A 19,470-nucleotide genomic window follows, 5' to 3' on the forward strand; every position below is an offset into this window, starting at 1 on the left:
TTTCTAGCAGCTGGGACAGCAGTTGTGTTGTACCGTGTCTGGCTATCACTCCTTTCAAAATAGTCACACAGAATCATCACTACATTCAATTTTAGATCATTGTTAGAACTTCAAAAAAATTCCCACCCCCTTTAGAAATCACTCCCCATCCCTACCTCCCTGCTCCCTGTACCTCTCCCTGACCAATCACAAATCTGTTTGCTATCTTGACAGATTTACATATTCTGGACTTTCCGTGTAAATGGGATCTTTCGTGACCCACCTCACAATGTCAGGATCCACCTGTTTCACACCATGCATCAACAGCTCATCCCCTTTCAGGACATGTAATGCTCTATTGCCTGGATATGCTACATTTTGTCCAGTTGTTCATTAGTGCACAGATGTTTGGGTTATGTCCACTTTTTTTTTTTTTTTTGCTATAATGAGTAACGTTACTGGAAACATTGATGTTCCTGGGGCTGGAGAAATAAGTCAGCAGATGAGAACAAGTAGTACTCTTTCAAGAGATCTGAGTTCAGTTCCCAGCACCCACATCCTAAATCTCACAATTGTCTGTCATTCTAGTTCCAGGGGCTCTAACTCCTTCTGGACTCCATGGACACTTTTGAACACACAAACACATGCATAATTACAAAGAAAAGTTTGTTATAAAAGAAAGAAAGATTGGTGTTCTGGTTTAGGGGGAAGAGACATTATCATTTTAAATTATTTATTTTAATTTGTAATAATACATACATGTCTGTGCAAGCATATGCCATGTGTGTGTAAGCATCTGCTGTGTGTGTACATGGGTGCCCTCGGAGGTCTACTGGAATTGCAGGCCACTGTGAACTGCCTGACTAGGGTGTTAAAAACAACTCAAGCCCACTTGAAGAGCAACAAGCATACCTAGCTGCTGGACCACCTCTCCCATCCCGGCATCATCTTTTCTTTCTCCTGGGGATATGGAATAACTAAGCTGACTTTGACTTGTTACCCTCCTAGGAGGAAAACTGTTCAAGCTTAAAGTCACTCTGTGTTAACTGTTTGAGGAACTCCTAGATTTTTCTACCCTCAAATATAGTAACCATACAGTTTTACACGCCAGCCAGGAATCCGTTAGGCTTCTGGTACTTCTAACCTTAGCTGTTGCGTGACTGTTTCATTATGACTGTTTCATCCTCAGGGGGAACAGGGTGATTTCCACTGTGGTTTTAATCATACTTCCCAGATGGTTAGTTAGCAAGAATCAAGCATCTTTTCATGTGTTTATTGTCCATTTGTCCATGGCCTCTGGAAATGTCTCATCGGATGTTTTGCCCATTTAAACCCAAGTTGCTGTTTGTTATTGAATCCTAATAGTTCTTTACATATTTTAGATACAAATCATTCAGATATATGACTTACCAGTATTTTCCCATTCTTCAAGTTGTCTTTTTTCTGATAGCAGACCCCTTCCATTTTGTAAAGGTCTGTATTATTACTGGTGGATAGTGCACTTAGTAGGTTGATGCATTGAAATAACATACAGGTGACACCATGTCTGAAGCATGGGCAACTGAGTAACCAATCCTACTGAAAACCAGCTCACAAGCAACTGAATAAACATTAGAATATAGTTCTAGAAGACTGAGAATGTAGCTCAGTTAGGACAGTGTTTACCTAGGATGTGTGACGTCCAGCCCAGCACTCAGGAGGTAGAGGTAGAAGAAACAGAAATTCACCTTCATCTTTGCCTATGAAGTGAGTTCAGGGCCATCCTGGGCTACACGAGTCCCTTTTAAAAAAATCAAACAAAATAAATGCATCTTTTATTTGAATCATCTTTTTTTTTAACATTTACTTATTTATGTAGGGTGTGTATGTGTGTGAGAGTCACTTCTGTCCACCATGTGAGTCCTGAAGATGGGACTCAGGTCATCAGGCTTGGAGGCACACACCTTTACCTGTTGAGCTATCTTGACATTCTTGGGGTAGGGGCGAGCCAGCTGGTCTCTTGGGAATGTATTAAGACCAATATTTTACTTTCCATTTCCTGCTGGATTAAGCTTCCAATTCTGGGGAAGGCCAGGTTTGTGGCCTCCAGCATTAAGGTTCTTCTCATCTTCCAACTCAGACAGTGTAAATTTCCCAGAAGGCCTTAGGGGCAGAACCTAACTCATTCAATTACATTATAGATGCTGTCCTTTACAGGAATGGAAGCCTCAGGGTCCAAGTAACACCTAATGTTGTATAGGAGAATTATAGCCCACTACTCAGTTATTCCCTGTCAGCCTTGACATTGTCAAAGGTCACTTGGTTCCAATAAGCCAGCCCTGAAAACCAAAGACAGCTGAACCATGGATCGTTGGTCTACAAATTCAACGTCAACACCACAACCAAGGTTTATACCCTCCTCCTGGAAGTGAGTTTTTAAAATACAGCGATGGGACTGGTGAGGTGGCTCAGTGAGTAGCGAGTACTTGCTGCACAAGCTGAACAGCCTGAGTTGAATTCCTAGAACTGGCCCAAGGTTTCAAGAACTGGCTCCACAAAATTGTCCTCTGATCTTGACATGCAGTCACAAGTACATGTGACCCCATGCACATTAATACCAAACACAAGTTTTTGTTTGATTGTTTGAATGCAATAGTATTTCTCGGCAGTTTGGGACTTAAAAAGACTGGGTGTATATCATTCAGTTGGTAGAATGCTTACCTTGGATGCACAAAGCCCTGGATCCCCAGCACTATATAAACCTAGGGTAGTGGTCCGTTCCTGAGACCTCAGCACTCCAGAAATAGAGGCAGGGTTCATGGTCATTATCAACTGTATAGAAAGTTTGGGACTACCCTGAGCTACTTGAGATCCTGTCTGAAAAACAAAGCAAGGAGACTGGGTGTTGCCACCCAAGCATGAGGACCAGAGTTCAGGTCCTCAGAAACCTTCAGAAATGCTCGATGGCTGTGGTGGCCCATTTATAACTCCAGTTCCAGAAGACAGAGACAGGAAACCCCTAGAGCAAGCTGACTAGCAAGATTAGCCAAACTGTTGAGCTTTGCCTCTGATTGAGAGACCCTGCCTCAGTGAGCACCATAGAAGAGCAATTGAGGATGACATCAGTTTCCATATGAAAACACTCTCTCTCTCTCTCTCTCTCTCTCTCTCTCTCTCTCTCTCTCTCTCTCACACACACACACACACACACACACACACACACACACACACACACACCCCACATCTAAAATAAAAAAGAAACAAAACATAATTTGTGGAAATGTTGAGAAATGCACCTGGATACCTGGGTGCGCCTTGCCCACATACATAGGCTATGAGCATGTACTTCAGGCTAGCCTTGAACTGTTGCTTCTCCTGCCTTTCCCCTCAAAGTGCTGGGATTTTAGGATGGAGTTTATGTGGTGCTGGGGATCGAAGCTCTGTGCATGTTGGAAAGCTACTCTGCCCTTTTGTTCTGTTTTTGTTTTGAGTCAGGGTCTTGCTATGTAGCCCAGACTAGCTTCAGTCTTGCCCAAATCTTCCTACCTCAGCCTTTTGAGTGATGAGGTTTCTAGTGTTAACTACCACACCAGGCCAAAATAAAACTTTCATACTAGGGAAAGGTAAACTACGTGGCCTATCTTTGGAGCAGCATGGCAATTCCTCAGATAAATTCCTCTGATAAGCACGGGGTTTCTATAAATTTAGAAACTTCAGCCCAGCACTCTGTAGGCTATGGTGAGACCATTCTTCCAAATCAAAACAAAAAGTTTAGAAACTTCACTGCTTAAATGTGCATCCAGGCTGGTCCATGGCTCCCACTATGTATGTACCAGAGGACTGCCTCATCTGGCATCAGTGGGAGGGGAGATGCTTCTTCCTGTGGAGGCTTGATGCCCCAGAAAAGGAGGATACTAGAGCAGTGGCGCAGGAGAGGGTGGGTGGGAGAGCACCCTTTTAGAGGCAAAGGAGAGGGGCATGGGGGGTTCATGGAGGGGAGACTGAAAGACCGATAACAATTGAAATGTAAACAAATAAAATAATAATAATTTTTTTTTTTTTTAAAGAGCACTGGTTTTCTTCCAGAGGACCCAGGTTCAAGTCTCAGCTCTTACACAGCAGTTCAGCCATCTATAACTGCAGTTCCAGGGAATCGAACATCCTCTTCTGGCCTCGGCAGGCATCAGGAATACAAGAGGTACACAGATGTACATACATAACAAAACACTGACACACATGAAACAAAATAGAGAATTTAATATAAAATTTAAATACAGTGAAACTGGGTGTCACATACCTATTACCCTAGCACTCAGGAAGCTGAGGCAGGAGGATTGCAAATCTGAAGCCAATCTGAGCTTCCCAATGTATGTCATAAGATACACTGATAAATCCTGGCTCAAAAAACCAAGAACCAGGAATGAAACTCCGGTAGAATGCTTGTACAGTGTGCTCAAGGCCTTGGCTCCCTCCCCAGTGTAGCCCTCAAAAAGCAAATGTCAGAGCGAGGGTGGGGATGTGGTAGTGTAGTAAAGCGCTTGCCTAGTATGCAGGGAGCTCTGCTTCAATCACCAGCACCGTATAATGCCAGAGGTAGTGATGCATGCTTGTGATCCCAGCGGCAGGCAGCGTAGGCAGGAGGATCATCCTTGGCTACATAGTGAATTCAAGGTCTAGACTGCAAAAGATCCTATCTCCCTGCATACACCCAGAGTATATTTATTTATAGAAAAGAGTGATTCGCTGCTATTTCTGTCCTATGACCTAGATGAAACATGAAGACGTTACACTAAGTAGAAAGAGCTAGATACAAAAGAGGGTACATTGCATGATTCTGATTCTGACTATGGGAAATACCCAGAATAGGCAAGTGCATTCAGAGAGGAAGCAGATTGAGGGTTTGGGGTGGGATAGGAGAAATAACAGAGTGGCTGTTTATTAATGGATATGCACTTTTGTTGATGAAGATGAAAATATTATAAACTGATTGTGATGCTGGAAAACATTGAGGGACATACTGAACATCCTTGGCACATACACTTCATTATTTCTATTACAATTGTTATCCAATGTCCTTTGTTTTTTAAAATTTATTATGTATAGTGTTCTACCTGCATGTATTCCTGCAGGCCAGAAGGGGGCACCAGATCTCATTACAGATGGTTGTGAGCCACCATTGCTGGGAATTGAACTCAGGACCTCTGGAAAAGCAGTCAGTGCTCTTAACCTCTGAGCCATCTCTCCAACCCCGCCCCCCGTGCACCCCTCCTCCAAGATATCCTTTCTTGAGACAGGATTTCACTGTGTATCACAGGATGGCCTCCAAGTCATTATGTAGCATAGGCTACCATCAAACTTGTGGCAATCTTCCTGCCTCAGCCTCCTAACTGTGGGGACCACCATACCTGGTTTAAACTGTATATCCTAAATGAGCAACTTATATGGCACATAGATACGTATCAGTAAAACACATATATGAATAAGTAAATGTAATCAAAATACTTGTTTTTGTTTGTTTGTTTTTCCAAGACAGGATTTCTCTGTGTCCTTGAACTCACTCTGTAGACCAGGCTGGCCTCGAACTCAGAAATCCTCTGCCTCCCAAGTGCTGGATTAAAGGCGTGCGCCACCACCGCCCGGCTAAAATACTTTTTTAAAAACAATTTCAGTACTAAATTAGACCCTGTACTAGCATTTTTAATGTCCATAAACACTTTCCTTTGCACAGCTGTGCATAATTCACTAAGACTCTATCACTGAACCTTGATCATTCCTTGATTCATTCCTTTGTTTCAAAACATTTCAAACACAAGGGAAATGAACAGCATAAGGAGCCCCGGCACCCATCTCCCACTTCAACGATGACTAGCATGACTCTTGCTTTTACAAGCATTGATTCAATAAACATTCTTGGGCAGAAATTTTGCCCACATTGCATGCTGTTTCCTTCCAATTCATACTGAATTCAGCTAAGCTTAAATCACTTCCTCAAGCCTTCACAATGCCTTTACAAATGATGTGATGATTCAGATCTGGCTTTGCTCTTGAGGAGCTCCTAGTCTGGTATGGGAGAGACACACTGCATTGGAGTGACCAGTGGGACAGAGGCTGTGTTACTGGAAGGAGTAGGGTCCTATTACCCAGGAGGGTCCTGGTGTGGAGGAATTGCCCCCATCTTGGAAGACTAACATAGCTTCCCCAGCTCTGAGTTTCTTCCTTCATGCCACAGGGTGGCGCCAAAGTTACCTTTCTACCTTCACAGCGTTCTTAAGGTTCTCTCCGAAACTTTGTAACAGACTGTTAAGTGTCTCTTCTCTGGGTGATCCTGTCTGGTGATGGTCTTCTCGTAGCCCCAGACTTATCATATAGTAAATGAAGAAGAGAGATTCAGTGAATTCTCTGAAATCTAGACTCCCGATGAGAATCAGCTCTATGAAGGAGGCTAGAGGCTCCGCTGCCCAACAAGTGCTTGGAGAGGGCTCGAGAACCCACAGAGCCCCTCTGTTCTGTCCCAGGAGAAGCTAATGGTCTCTCTGCCCTTTCCACTTTTTACGGAGGCCCATAGGAGCAGCTCTTTATTGTAGCAGCACACATCTATGGAAGGCGCACGGGGCTGGTTGGGGGGCTGGGAGGGGGGGGGGGATCCACCTAGTGAAGCTAGCAAATGAGGCCAGCTTAAGGGACATGTTCTTGATCCAAGAGCAAAGTTATGACTGTAGGTGGAGGAAGTGAACATGAGTCACTAGAGACTTCCAGAGGCCAGGCCTGACATCCGGCCCAGCCTAGAGGAGTTTAGGTCCCCAAGGCCATTAGCCTATTGGGCACTAGGAGGATGCTTCTCATATAGCTGAGGGTGCTTTGACGAAGAAGAAGGTGGGGTGGGGTGGGGTGTGGGAGGTGGAAGGTGTTTTCTTTCCAGAGGGCTTTTGTAGTAAACTAGGCCCACTGGTCTGGCTGCCTCTTCAGCCTAGACCAAGAGAGAAGGGCCGGGGTGGGATAAGGGGTGGGGCAGAGTCAGACCTGTCGGCAGGGTCTACTTCCCAGGAACCTGTCTGGGCTGTGACCCTAACACCCCTCCTTGGTCCTCTCCAGACACCTCTACCTAACCCTGTGAGCCAGTCTCAGGGTACAAGTCATTCCCAAGTCACTAGGGGAAGGCAAGGCCAGCTCACACATCCTGAGAGCCTACTGTGTGCCAGGCAGCAGGCCTGGAGTGGAAATTATCTTGAACTCACATTTCTTCCTCACTTCACAGAAGAGGAAGTAGGAGCTGGCCAGAGGATTGAGGCCTCAAGCCCCAACGTGTCACCCTCCCTTTCCCCACACTCTTAGCTTGTTTTCTGAATCACTGCACCCTTCCCCATCCTCCCAGGCCTCACCTCTGCTTCCCTCCTGAATTCCTCAAGGCCACCTAGCTGTGCTGTGCTCTCGGGGTCACGCTCACAAGATAGGTGTGCTGATGGACACTGGTACAAGTGGATATCACAGTCCTGTCTGCTGCTGGTCTGCTGTGTGAGCTTGAGCAAGTCGCTTAAGCTCTCTGAGCTTCAGTTTTGTCTAGTCTTTGGAGTTGTTAAGAGAATCAAATAAGATACTAAGTATAGTCGAGCATTGCGTCACATGTCTATAACCCAGCACTCAGGAGACCAAGGTTTGAGGGATCTTGACTCACAAAACCAAAACCCATATCAAAAATAGAAAAACGTGTAACATTCTTAATTCCTCATCCAGGCGTTGTATTAAATAAAGGTTAGACTTTGTTTATTTCTTCTTCTTCTTCTTCTTCTTCTTCTTCTTCTTCTTCTTCTTCTTCTCCTCCTCCTCCTCCTCCTCCTCCTCCTCCTCCTCCTCTTCTCCCTCCTCTTCCTCCTCTTCTTCCTCTTCTTCTTCTCCCTCTCTTCCTCTTCTTCATCAACATTGTCATTGTCATTGCTATTTTGTTTTGCTTTGCTTTTTGTTTTGTTTAGGTTGTTGTTGTTCATCAAGACGGGGTTTCTCTGTGTAGCCCTGGCTGCCCTGCGGGTGGGGTGGGATTGTAAACATGTCCTTTCCTGCCCGGCAGAATCTGCATATTCCGCAAGCTCCTCAAAGCACTCAGGCAGAGAAAGGAGCAGGTGGAGCTGCTACCCTGGGTGAAGGAAAGGCCCGGACTTTGTGGCTGGTCACGGGTGTCTCCAGCCTACTCCCAGGAGAAGCTTATCTACTCTCAGACCCTCCTACACTCATGGGAGTTGGTATTAAGGTTTGAGGTTATCTAATTCAGCCTTGAGAGGACAGGTTGGTCCCCTTAACCCTGTCCCAGGAGGACATAAATAGCAATACTCTAACCTGGTACCTCCTAAAGCTCTAAAAGGCTGGTGGCTGGGACCCAACTCAGAGCTCAAGAAGCTGGCCTGAGTCCCTCTTGTCCTTCAAGCTCCTTTGACCTGTGCCTATAGGAATTTGTGACTCTTGGCACCCAGCTTGATGACAAGTCCCTGTTGAAGTTTGGCTGGCCTCTCTACTTGAGCTGGGTGAGGACTCCATTCCTGGCACTGTGGGAGTCTACAGCTGGGGCCAGCTCCTGCTCCCTTTGCCTTGGAGCTAATTTTAGGGCCTTCTATCCATCGTCTCAGCCCAGCCTGGGTCGGTTCCCAGCCTCTCAGTGGTGAGGTCAGCTGGGGTCTTGTAGAAGTGAGAAGGCCAGACCCAGCTTTGGCTCCAGAGGTGAAATTAGAATCCTTGTTCTCTGTCCAGCTTCTCCCACCACTTCTTGAGAAGTTACCCTCAGAGCTAACTGGCAAGATGTGATGAGAGCCATCTTTCTCCATCCTGGGACACACTCAGCCTCTCTGCAGAGTGACAAGTAAAATGCTGTTTGAAAGTTACAAGAGATCAGAGAGGTCAGAGCAAAGATCCATGGGAGACCTGATGCCTCGATACTTCATCTGCAGAGCCCGAGGGACAATCATGGCAGAGCTAGCACTAAAACTCAGGCCTCTCCAGCTGGGCTTTACATCCTCAGACTGTTGTATGACAGTGTTGAATGACAGAGTGGGCTTTTTCATGGGTTCCCCAAATGCCAGATCAATGAATAGTCTTTTCCTTTCTTTCTTAAGATTCTCTTTGTGACAGTGTCGCATGTAGCCCAGACTGATCTTGAACTCACTATGTAGCCAAGAATGACCCTAAACCCCTGATTCTTCTGTTTCTACCTCCTAGGTGTGTACCATCATGCCTTTGGAGGCGACGGGGGGGGGGGCGGTATGAAGACTGGGAGACATGGGGCTCCTGTAGCCTATGGGTACCATCAATTCACTATGTGGCAGAGGCCGGCTTTGAACTCCTGATCTTCCTGACTCTGCTCTCAAATGCTAGGATTATAGGAGTGAACCACCATGCTCAGTTATATGAAGTGCTGGGGTTGAGCCCAGGGCATTTTGTGCAAGCTAAGCAAGCACTCTACCAAATGAGATACATCCTCAGCACTTCTGTCTTTCGTGGGGGAAGGGTTATTACTATGTAGCCAAGGCTATCCTTTGCACTTGCTATAATTCTCCTGCACCAGTCTCCTGAGTGCTAGGCCTTGTACATGTTAGGCAACTGCTACATCTCCAGCCCTCTCCTATGAAATCAGTGTAAGGACCACAATCCCAAGATGTATGGGAGGGGCAAAGGAGGTGAGAAGAGTTTAAAGACTACTGGGGACTCAGCATATAGTGTGCCACCCAGGGGATATGGTCCCTGTCAGCTGGAGCCCTCCTCCTAGCTTGCCCCTCCTAGATCCCCAACCTTCCTCACCCTGCTCCCTCTGGACCATGCTGCTTAGGAAAAGCAACTGATCTTGAGGCAGACCTAAGCAGAGGGAAAGGAGCTGCAAGCAGGGGTCAGAAGGAAGCTGTGCCCCCCACACACACACACACCTCTGTCACCAGCCTTTGCCCATTACTGTTACTCCTTCTGGGTCCTTCCCACCTCCTCAGCTCTTCCTGTTGATCTCAGCTGGTCTCCAGTTGGCTCTCTCTTGGAGGGCTGACTGAGCAGGATGCTAACTGCCAGGCAGCCAGCCAGTGAGCTACAGTTCAATCTTCTGAAATTTTCTCTTCCCTAGTTGCCAAGGAACCCCTGAAATACTAGTCTCAAAACCTTGTATCTGAACCCCACCCTTACATCTGTCTGCATAGCTCAAGCTAGATGGGTCTCACTCCCAGCTGCCTCATCCCTGCTCATTCTGGTTTCCTGAAATCCCCTATTGGCTGACCTGCCCTCTGAACCTGCTGGTGCCCAGGCTCTGGCTTCAGGTGGGCCTATGACGGAGGCTCTGTGTGCATTTGGCTGGCATTCAAGAAATACTTAATGATCAATCTTAAATTGTTTTGAACCAAACGATTGTAACCACCCTGACAAAATGAAGATATTTAAAAGAGACTTTGAGACTTTTCTTCTTGACTATTGTGATAATGGTTCCCAAGACCTTAGAATTTTCCCAGGACTCTTCATGCTGGGAGAAGGAAAATCATGAGATCTAGTGCCTCCCAGGGAGAGATTGCATAGTTCTGATAATTTGTTAGACCACCATGTAGGAAGGACAGAGTGGCTCCTAAGCAGTGATGGGCAGGACCTCACCTTGACCAGAACTTCTTAGCTCTGCATACCCGTATCCCTCTGTATAAGTCTAAACCTCGTGTCATGACCCTGAGGATCAACTTGGGCTTCATGGGACCTCTTGGCTCATCTTTCGACAACCCTATGAAATGAAGCTTCTAACTCTGCTTTTCACTAAAACTCGCTTGTTTAACTGGCCTGTTGAGGGTAGAAGGCTGATCTCATTTATGAGGAACCATTGTGAAAACACACACACACGCACATGCACACGCACACGCACACACCTTGTTTACCCAGCTCACTCCCAGAGAGGACTCTCCAGATGGTTGAAAATGGAGTAATCTAAAGATAAGCAGAGAGGAATTGTGGAACAGGTATTATCTTGAGCCAAGGCTGACGATGGGAGATTGCTCCGTAGTCTTTGGATAGACAGGTGAGGTGAGCTGAGGCCACCAGAGCGCAGGTCAGGGAGGGCCTCTGATGCCAGGTAAACAGATAACATGCATTCGCAGGGCAATGGTGAGACGTCGAAGGATTTTGAGCAAGGACATGGTAGGATTGGGATCCACCTCTGGCTGCTGCTTAGAGTACGGGTTGAAGGTGAATGGAGGCACCTCAAGGAGCCGTCTGCTTTCTAAGTTCAAGTGGAAGAGATGAAGCATGAATTTGGACAAGGCTGTGGAAAATGAAAAATGCACAGTTCAAGGACACTGAGAGCAGTGGACAAAATTCACGGAAGATTGGAGAAGTGAGAAAAGGCTTGGTTGTTCCTGATCCAGGTGACTAGCTGGGTGGGGATGTCCTCCCTGAAACTGACAGAGGAGCAGGGTGGAAAAGATAAGGAAGGAGTGAGCTTTGACTTCATCATGAGAGAATGTGTCTATTATTTGTGTGTGTGTGTGTGTGTGTGTGTGTGTGTGTGTGTGTGTATACATGCCTGTATGCCATGGCACTCATGTAAGGTCAAAGGACAACCCGTGGGAGTTGGTTCTTGTTTCCCACCAAGTTGAATTTGGGTTATCAGGCTTGCCAATCTTTATCAATTAATTCATCTCACTGGCTTGGAAGAAGACATTTAAAGGAGGTGCCTGGACTGGTTCTTAAGACAGACAGGGAGTGAACTAAGGCTCTAGGGAATGATGGACCATGCTCAACCTTGGTTTGACAAAGACGTAGAGGAGGCTTGAGACCTCCTGGAAAAGGGAGCCCTATCCTAGAGTATGGACAGGGTGCCTAACACCAAGGTCAGGGCATGAAGTGGAGAGGGAGCCATCGGAGAGCTGAGCTGGTGGGCTTAGACTCTAGGTCATCTGGCCCAGAGGCACACTGAACAAACACGGTAAGAAGCCCAACAAGAAAGAATGTGTCAGGGCAAGGAGTAGGTCTTTAGCTCTTGGCACAGTACTCTGCCCTAGGCCAGCCTGGCTGGAAGAAGGCAGATCGATGTCCCTCCGAGGTTGGGCTCCATGGCCATGCCCAGGTGTGTCTGCATCTCTCTGATCCAATGAGTTAAAATCCTTCTTGTGCAAACTATGTCAGTGCCCTGCTCCTGACTCTGAAAGCTGGGCCCAACAAAGTGATTCAAGAAATATGTGTATCAACACACATGCACTCAGGGTGTGGCTTAGTTAGTCAAGAGCTCATCAAATGTTCACAAACCCTTGAGTTCGATCCCTGGTACTGCACAAGCTAGACACTGTATCATGCACTGTATTTCCAGCATTCAGGATGTGCAGGAAGAAATATTGCCTTGGAGTTTGAAGACAGCCTAGGTTACACAATAAAACCCTGTCTCAACAAAACAACAAAATCCAAATAGTGTGAATCTGGAAAAGAAACTGGAATAATTAGGGTGTTGATAGAAATGTAAGGGAGAGAATACAGGGTGAAGAGAATCAGAACACATTGTTTATATGTGCAAAGCTACCAAGTAACAAACTAAACAATAACAAGGGCAAGAAAAGGGCTGGAGAGATGGCTCAGGGGTTAAGAGCACTGGATGTTCCCCCAGAGGACCCAAGTTCAATTCCCAGCATCCACATGGCAGCTCACAACAGTCTGTAACTCTAGTTCCAGAGGATCTGAGCACCATATGTGCGGACAAAACACCAATGCACATGAAATAAAAATAAATGAAAAAAATTAAAGTAAGGAAAAAAAGGAAGAAGGGGAAAGAAATATACATGGTTAACCCAGTATGTGAGGCAGGAGAATCAGAAGTCCAAAGTCTCAGCTATATAGTGAATTTGTGGCCAACCTGGGCTCCATGATATTTCGTTAGGGACAGGAAAGAGAAGAGAAGGAAAACACATGTTGTTTTGGCATCTGGGGTGGGATCTTGAAACGGGGTCTCCCTTCTTAGTAGGAAACCGTCTATACCGGTCTTACCCTTGGGCACTTAGTGTGGTCCGATGGGGGAGGCAGGAGGGAACTCAGGTCCTCAGGAGCAGCAGCCAATAGGTTTCTGCCTTTCAGTGCCTCACCCATCACCACGTTATGATGCTAGGTTCCTCAGCCCCCGACCCAGACTGGAGCATAAACAGAGTAGGGTTCCTAAACCCAGAGCTGCCAAGTGCACCGTCCCTCCTCATGCCCTTTTCAGATGGATCCTGAATGTGTCTGAGGAAGGGAGCACCAGGTCCTGTGCCCCACACAAGGTGACCTTCAGTGAGACTGCTTCTTTCAGCAAGCGTTTATTAAGCACCTTCTCCAGTGCCAGGGCCTGTTTGATGGCCCAGGAATGATTTGATTCCCAGGTGGGAATTTGCGAGTGATTGTGGTTGACAGGACACTAAGCCTCACATAGTGTAATGTCAAGTGACAAGAAACACAGAGCAAGGCAGAGTGGGCACAAAGTGAGGAGCCTTTTGAAGAGAGAGCCCTGAGGCCAGGTTGCTAAGTGGATTCTGGTTAATTCCAGCCGTCTTAGAGGGTGGCTCTTTTGAGAAGCAGCCCCACCCACAAAGGCTGCTAGGTTCTCTCCTCGTACCACCCTCTCTTGGCACCTTACCACAACTCAGTAAAGCCCCAGGGCCTTCCTCTTGTTCTTTGCGTGCCACCTCTAGCCTGGTAGGGAAAGGTGACTCAGCTGGAGGTATAAGGATATCCAGGAAACAGTCTTGGGTGGGAGTGGGAACCTTGCTTACACATGATGGCTGGGTTAGCTAGGGTCATTCCTAAGCTGGGGGTACCCCCTATTTATGGTCTCTGCAAGGCCCAAGTTACAGCTAATTTGTTGAGGGGCGTTCCAGACCTTGCCAATGCCTGTCTCCTCTGGGCCTCAACCTCCTCCACGCATACGGGATGAAGCAAAGGATCAAGCCTCAGTGTTCCAGCAGCTCTGAAGTCTTGTATGTTGCAGGAACTCCAGGACCTCGGTAGGGCTCCTCTGATGAGGCTCCAAACAGGAGGGAGTGACAGATTCTGGAGTGAGAGAGTGTAGGAAGTGTGCATGGTTTAACCAATGAAAATACAGCAAATTCTGTTAAGCTGGAATTTGATAAGTAATGCATCTCTTGTTATAAGCACACTCAAAGCTTACTCACTAAGGTTATCAATGTTTATCTGCAGTTCAGGCTTCACTGGATGTTTGCATTCCTGCATCTGGCAGCTTTAGCTAGGAAAGAAGTTAGAGCTGGGACTTCAACAGAGGGCAAGGATCCAAGACTCCTAAACCAACAGAGCCTATTTATTTGTGTGTGTGTGTGTGTGTGTGTGCGTACATGTGTGTGTGCCCACACACACACACACACATACACTCCTGTCTCAGCCTCTGGAGAAGAGTTACGTACGACACATCTGGCTCAGCCAGAGTTACTGCCTCCTACCTTGCTACCTTCGAGTCCCATCCACAGGCTTCTTCTTCTTCTTTTTTTTTTTTTTTTTTTTTGCAAGGGAGGGGGGTGTTTCCAAGACAGGGTTTCTCTGTATAGTCCTGGCTGTCCGGGAACTCACTCTGTAGACCAGGCTGACCTGGAACTCAGAAATCCACCTGCCTCTGCCTCCCAAGTGCTGGGATTAAAGGCGTGCGCCACCACTGCCCGGCCCACAGGCTTCTTTTAAGTGTTGGAAAGTAGAGGTATAAAGGAGGGAGGGCTACAGCTATGTAGACAGGCAGAGAGGCCCTAAGGTGTCACCTGAACTCCTTTGCCCCTGTCCAGCTCTCACCACTACCCCTTCAAGCTCACGTCTCCTGCACAGTTCTCCTACCTCCGCATGCTCGCTTGGCTCCGTCCCTGGATTGCGTGCATCCTTGTGCAAACTCCCACAGCCTCCTGCAAAGGCTCCACCTTTACCACAGTCCTCAGGGTACTATCAGTCACATTCCTTCCCCAGAGCCTCTCAGTCAACTGAGAACCTTCCCTGTAGCAGGCTCAGTCAGCAGCAGTGGTCAGGACAGACACAGCCCCGGTCACCATGGAGTATGGATGGTAGAAAGATCCTTCATTGCCCTTGCACAGGGACCGGCTGGTCAATGTGACTGGAGGCTTCGTGCCTTGGATCCCTCCACAGAGCACACTTCATTGGCCACGGGTGGAATAAATGAGAGTGCTTAGAAAGACCAGAGCAGGGAGGGCTTGCAGGCAGTCTTCCCAGAGAGGGCTTGGCACTGGGTGGAAGAAGGATCTTCCAGATGGAAATGTCAAAGCAAGAGAAATCCCAGAGTATTCTGGGGAAGATGGGACAGTGGCTGGTATGGAGAAGGATGGGGTGGGGACTGAGAGGTCACCATGCAAATCTGAGTTAGGCAATACTGGCATATCCTGTGGCCCTGTGACCTGGGAGGCTTGGCATGATAGCAAGTCTCTGCTTCTGAGGCTGGCATTAGAGAGCTGTATTTCCTGAGGGCATGGGCTGAGTTTCCCTCTTGCATTGTTCCCTTTAGCCCTGAGCTGAGAACCTGTCACTGGAGATGAATTGATAGAGAAGATTTGGATGGGAAACGATACAGCCAGGCTCCAGAGTCACAGGGAGGACCAGTCGAGCTACATTATTCTCTTTCCTGAGAGCCTGGTACGCAGGGCAACTTCAGTACTAATCACACTCACCAGATACTATGAGAAAAGGAGAGTTACTTCCTATCCTGTGTCGGGGTTCCTGTGGCTAGAGCTTTTGTTTATCCAGGCCCTTTCATGGGCATGGGCCGGGAAGGTACAGTGACAGTAAAGACAGAGTCTACTTCCAGTTCACAGAGCCCAAACAGAGTGAGCCAGGTCCCCAGCAGATACCTTCTCTAGGCTAAAGAAGAAGCTGAGGGCTGAGGTATGAGGAAATCCCTTTTTCTTTGAGAAATTGCTGGGGTGTCACTCATTTGAGGCAGTTAGAAATCCACTTCAGCTTTAACTCCTTCCGTCTTTGCAGTTTATGTTGCAGATGTAAACAAAGCTGTCACTTGCTTGGGATCTTCTGTTATGGCCTTTGCCCAGAAGCTGTAAATCATGGAAGCAGGGAAGAAGCCGGAGGGTGGGGATGTGCCCAGCCCCTCCTGGGGTTCATTGGCACTTTCCCTTGTCTCTCCACCCTTCCTGAAGTCCAACGCCCTACCTTGAATCATGCAGCTCCCAGCGCTCCAGGAGCAGCTGTCCTTCGCGCATGCGCACAGCATTCCTCTGCAGCCCAGGCTCACGCCGGCCCCCACGCATCACCTCTACCTGGTCTTGAAATGCTTTGCTGCATCAAGTCAGAATGTGCAGTTATCAAAGGGCAAGAGGCTTCCTAGGTGTGATGAAAGCCTCAAGGATGGCATCTTTCACCCATCCTATCATCTGTGGGCTCTGTAAGCACTGTGTGCTAGGTGCCCACTGTGTGCCAAGTGCAGTACTGGAGGCCAATGTACTGCTGGTGGTATACACAGTCACAACAGAATGCTTGGCCATAGTCTCCCTGAGACCACCCAGTCTTCAGCTCTATTGTCCCTGGGTGAGTTCTTCTGTGCTTCTCTGTAGCTCTTCAACTAAAGGGCCAAAATGTCTAGCATATCAGATTGACCCCAGGAGCCCAGGCCATATCATCTGTATCTTGGAACTATTGATCTTCCCTGTCCTCTACAGGTATGTGCCTGGTGAAAGGCATGTTCTCATTGGAATGAACGCAAAGGACTTCTGTAATGATTCACCCAGCATGACCCTGCCAAATATAATGTACTGTTGGATATGTGTGAGACCTTGACAGTCTCTTAACAACTTTTGCTTGTTCCTTTTCTCCTCTTGTCTCAGGATCTAGTCAGTCCTCTCTCTCTCATTTCTGTCTTCTACATCACTGATGGACTGTGGCTCTTGTGGCAGGAGCCTGAAGCCTATGTAAAGTCCTCATGTGGTCCTGGCCATGGCCCAATGTTAGTGCCAACTTACAGGTTAGGTCACGGGCAAAGCTGAGACCTTTGGCTTATCTGATGGCCATCTCAGGTCACCAGGTTTGTTCTCTTACTCATCTGGAGATAGCCCTTTGGAACTCATCCTTGCAAAGTTCACAGCAACAAAAAACACAGCAACAAAACCAGATGTAGATCTCAGCAGAAGGAATGAGGTGCATTTGCATGACTGGATCGGGGTTGGGCAGGCTTTGTATTAAGACCATGAACATGAGATGATTCAATTAAGCTTCCGTGTGGAAATTCCTTATTTCCACATCAAACTGTATTCCAAAAATCACATTTGCTTCATAAATGATAAATTAGAGGCACTGGGACATGAGCAGGGTTTGGATGGTGGTGTGATAATACCTCTGTGTTTTTTAAACATTCATTTATTGTTGGGGGGCACATGTGTCACAGCATACGTGGAGGTCAGATGTCTACCCTGTGGTTCCCAGGTTAATCCCAGGTTGTCAGGCTCGCCAGCAGGTGTTATCCACTAGACCGTCTCATCTGCCCAAGACACTGGTTCTTTATGATGACTATGGAGTGTCGCTGACATTTCCTTTATCAAGAAGTGGTATTTCTCCATGAGGATATTCGCAGCAGATGTATGAGGTAGAAATTAACAGATTCCTGGTCTCTGTTACACTTAGGAGAGAAGAAAAGGTGGTTTAGGGTGGAGAGGCTAGGATGAGCAGGATTCAGATCCTCCAGGCTCCACCCCACGCTAACTGCTCACAGGGCATCTGGAGCTGAGCTGTATCCCTGAGAACAACTGGAATCTCTGCTGTGTCCACACCGCTACAGTCAGAAACATTACAGAAAATTCAAACACCAGGAGAACGGAGAGCCAGTCTTCAGCACCATAAGCTATGAGGACCACCGAGCAGGGTTTAGACTGTGGAAAAGCCATGGAATTTGTCTGCAAGTTGGCCACAGTGAGAAAGAGATGCCAGCCTATGCTTACAGGTCCAGTCTCCTCGATCTAACTGAACCCAAAGCTGAGAGCTGCAGGGAGCTGGCCATGGGAGTCAGACAACATGTTTGGATGATTTCTTGGCACTAGGTATTTTCTAAGCATGTCACACAAATCATCTCACCTAGTCCTCCAATGTTCATCTAAAATAAACATCACTATCACCATTGTTTTACAGTGGTGGAAATCATGGGCTATAGGGACTGAGGAAAAATTAATCAATGCTAGAATCAGGAGTGAGAATTGGAGTTGTATCTTAACAAACCATCTTCCCTCACCACAATTCAGACTTGACCTCCTTGTGTGTCTGAGGAAAGTACTGCCCAGAGCATCATGCGGGCCCTACTTATGATGACAGAATGCTTGCATAATAGAGAAGGAAATGACCCCAGGGTTAGTGGGTGGGAAGGTACATGGGTATCATGCCAGATTAAGATATATCATTCTGCTGTTGACTAAGATTCTAACTATCTGTGCAGAGGCCACAACCTTTTGAGCAAGGAGTGAGGTGGCTCATCTGAGCTTTCTGGTGGACATCCCCTGGGCAAGATTTGTGACCAGGAAAACTGAGCCTCTGCAGAGTAATATGATACAGTATCCTTACACAGACTCTTCTGCATTGTACTATAAAGCATTCACAAGGATGCCCTCCCCACCCCCCAATCATGGGTCTATTAAAGAGACAATCTGGGGACTTGAAAGTAGGATGACCTCTAAGGGAGACCTGGAGAATGGTATCTGGTTCCCACCTGTTTAGGAGGTCTCACTCTGCTTCCTTGCTCTCCTCTTTGTTGGAAAGATTGTCTGTCTGTCTGTCTGTCTGTCTGTCTGTCTGTCTGTGACACAGTTTCAACTATATATCTCTGACTGTCCTGGAACTCACTGTGGAGACCAGGCTGGCCTTGAACTCATAGAAATCCATCTACCTATGCCTCTCGAGTGCTGGAATTAAAGGTGTGCACCTCCATGCTCAGTTATTGAAGAATTCTTAACTTGTTCTTTTTTTTAAGTGTATGGGAGTTGCCTGCACAGAGAGGGTCTCTGATCTCCTGGACTGGAGGTACGTATGAGCTACCATGTAGATGCTGGAAATTGGACCCAGGTCCCCAGAAAGAGCAGCCAGTGTCACCGAACCATTTCTTCATCCCTTATTTAAAATTTTTTGAGACTATGGTTTCTTTTGTTTTTGCTTCTGGTAGTGCCAGGGATAAAGCATAGGGAAGCATGCATTTTAAATTTTAATGTAACGTAGCCAGGCATGGTGGCGCATGTTTTTGATCCCGACACTTGGGAGACAGAGGCTGGTACATTTCTGTGAATTTGAGGTCAGCTGACCTACTAGATAGCTATTCAGTGAGACAAACAAAATAAAGTTTAACACAACACTATAAATATTTTTTTGAAAATTTCAAGGATGCATTTTAAAAGACAATTTTTATTCTGCTATCTAGGAATTCAAATAAGGACCTTGTAAGAACTCCACCCAGCTAATCACCAGCTAGGACAATACTTTTTCTTTTTCTTCCTTCCTTCCTTCCTTCCTTCCTTCCTTCCTTCCTCCCTCCCTCCCTCCCTCCCTCCCTCCCTCCCTCCCTCC

Source organism: Grammomys surdaster, unplaced genomic scaffold, assembly GCF_004785775.1.
Source record: "Grammomys surdaster isolate TR1022 unplaced genomic scaffold, NIH_TR_1.0 203, whole genome shotgun sequence".
NCBI classification, from domain to species: domain Eukaryota; kingdom Metazoa; phylum Chordata; class Mammalia; order Rodentia; family Muridae; genus Grammomys; species Grammomys surdaster.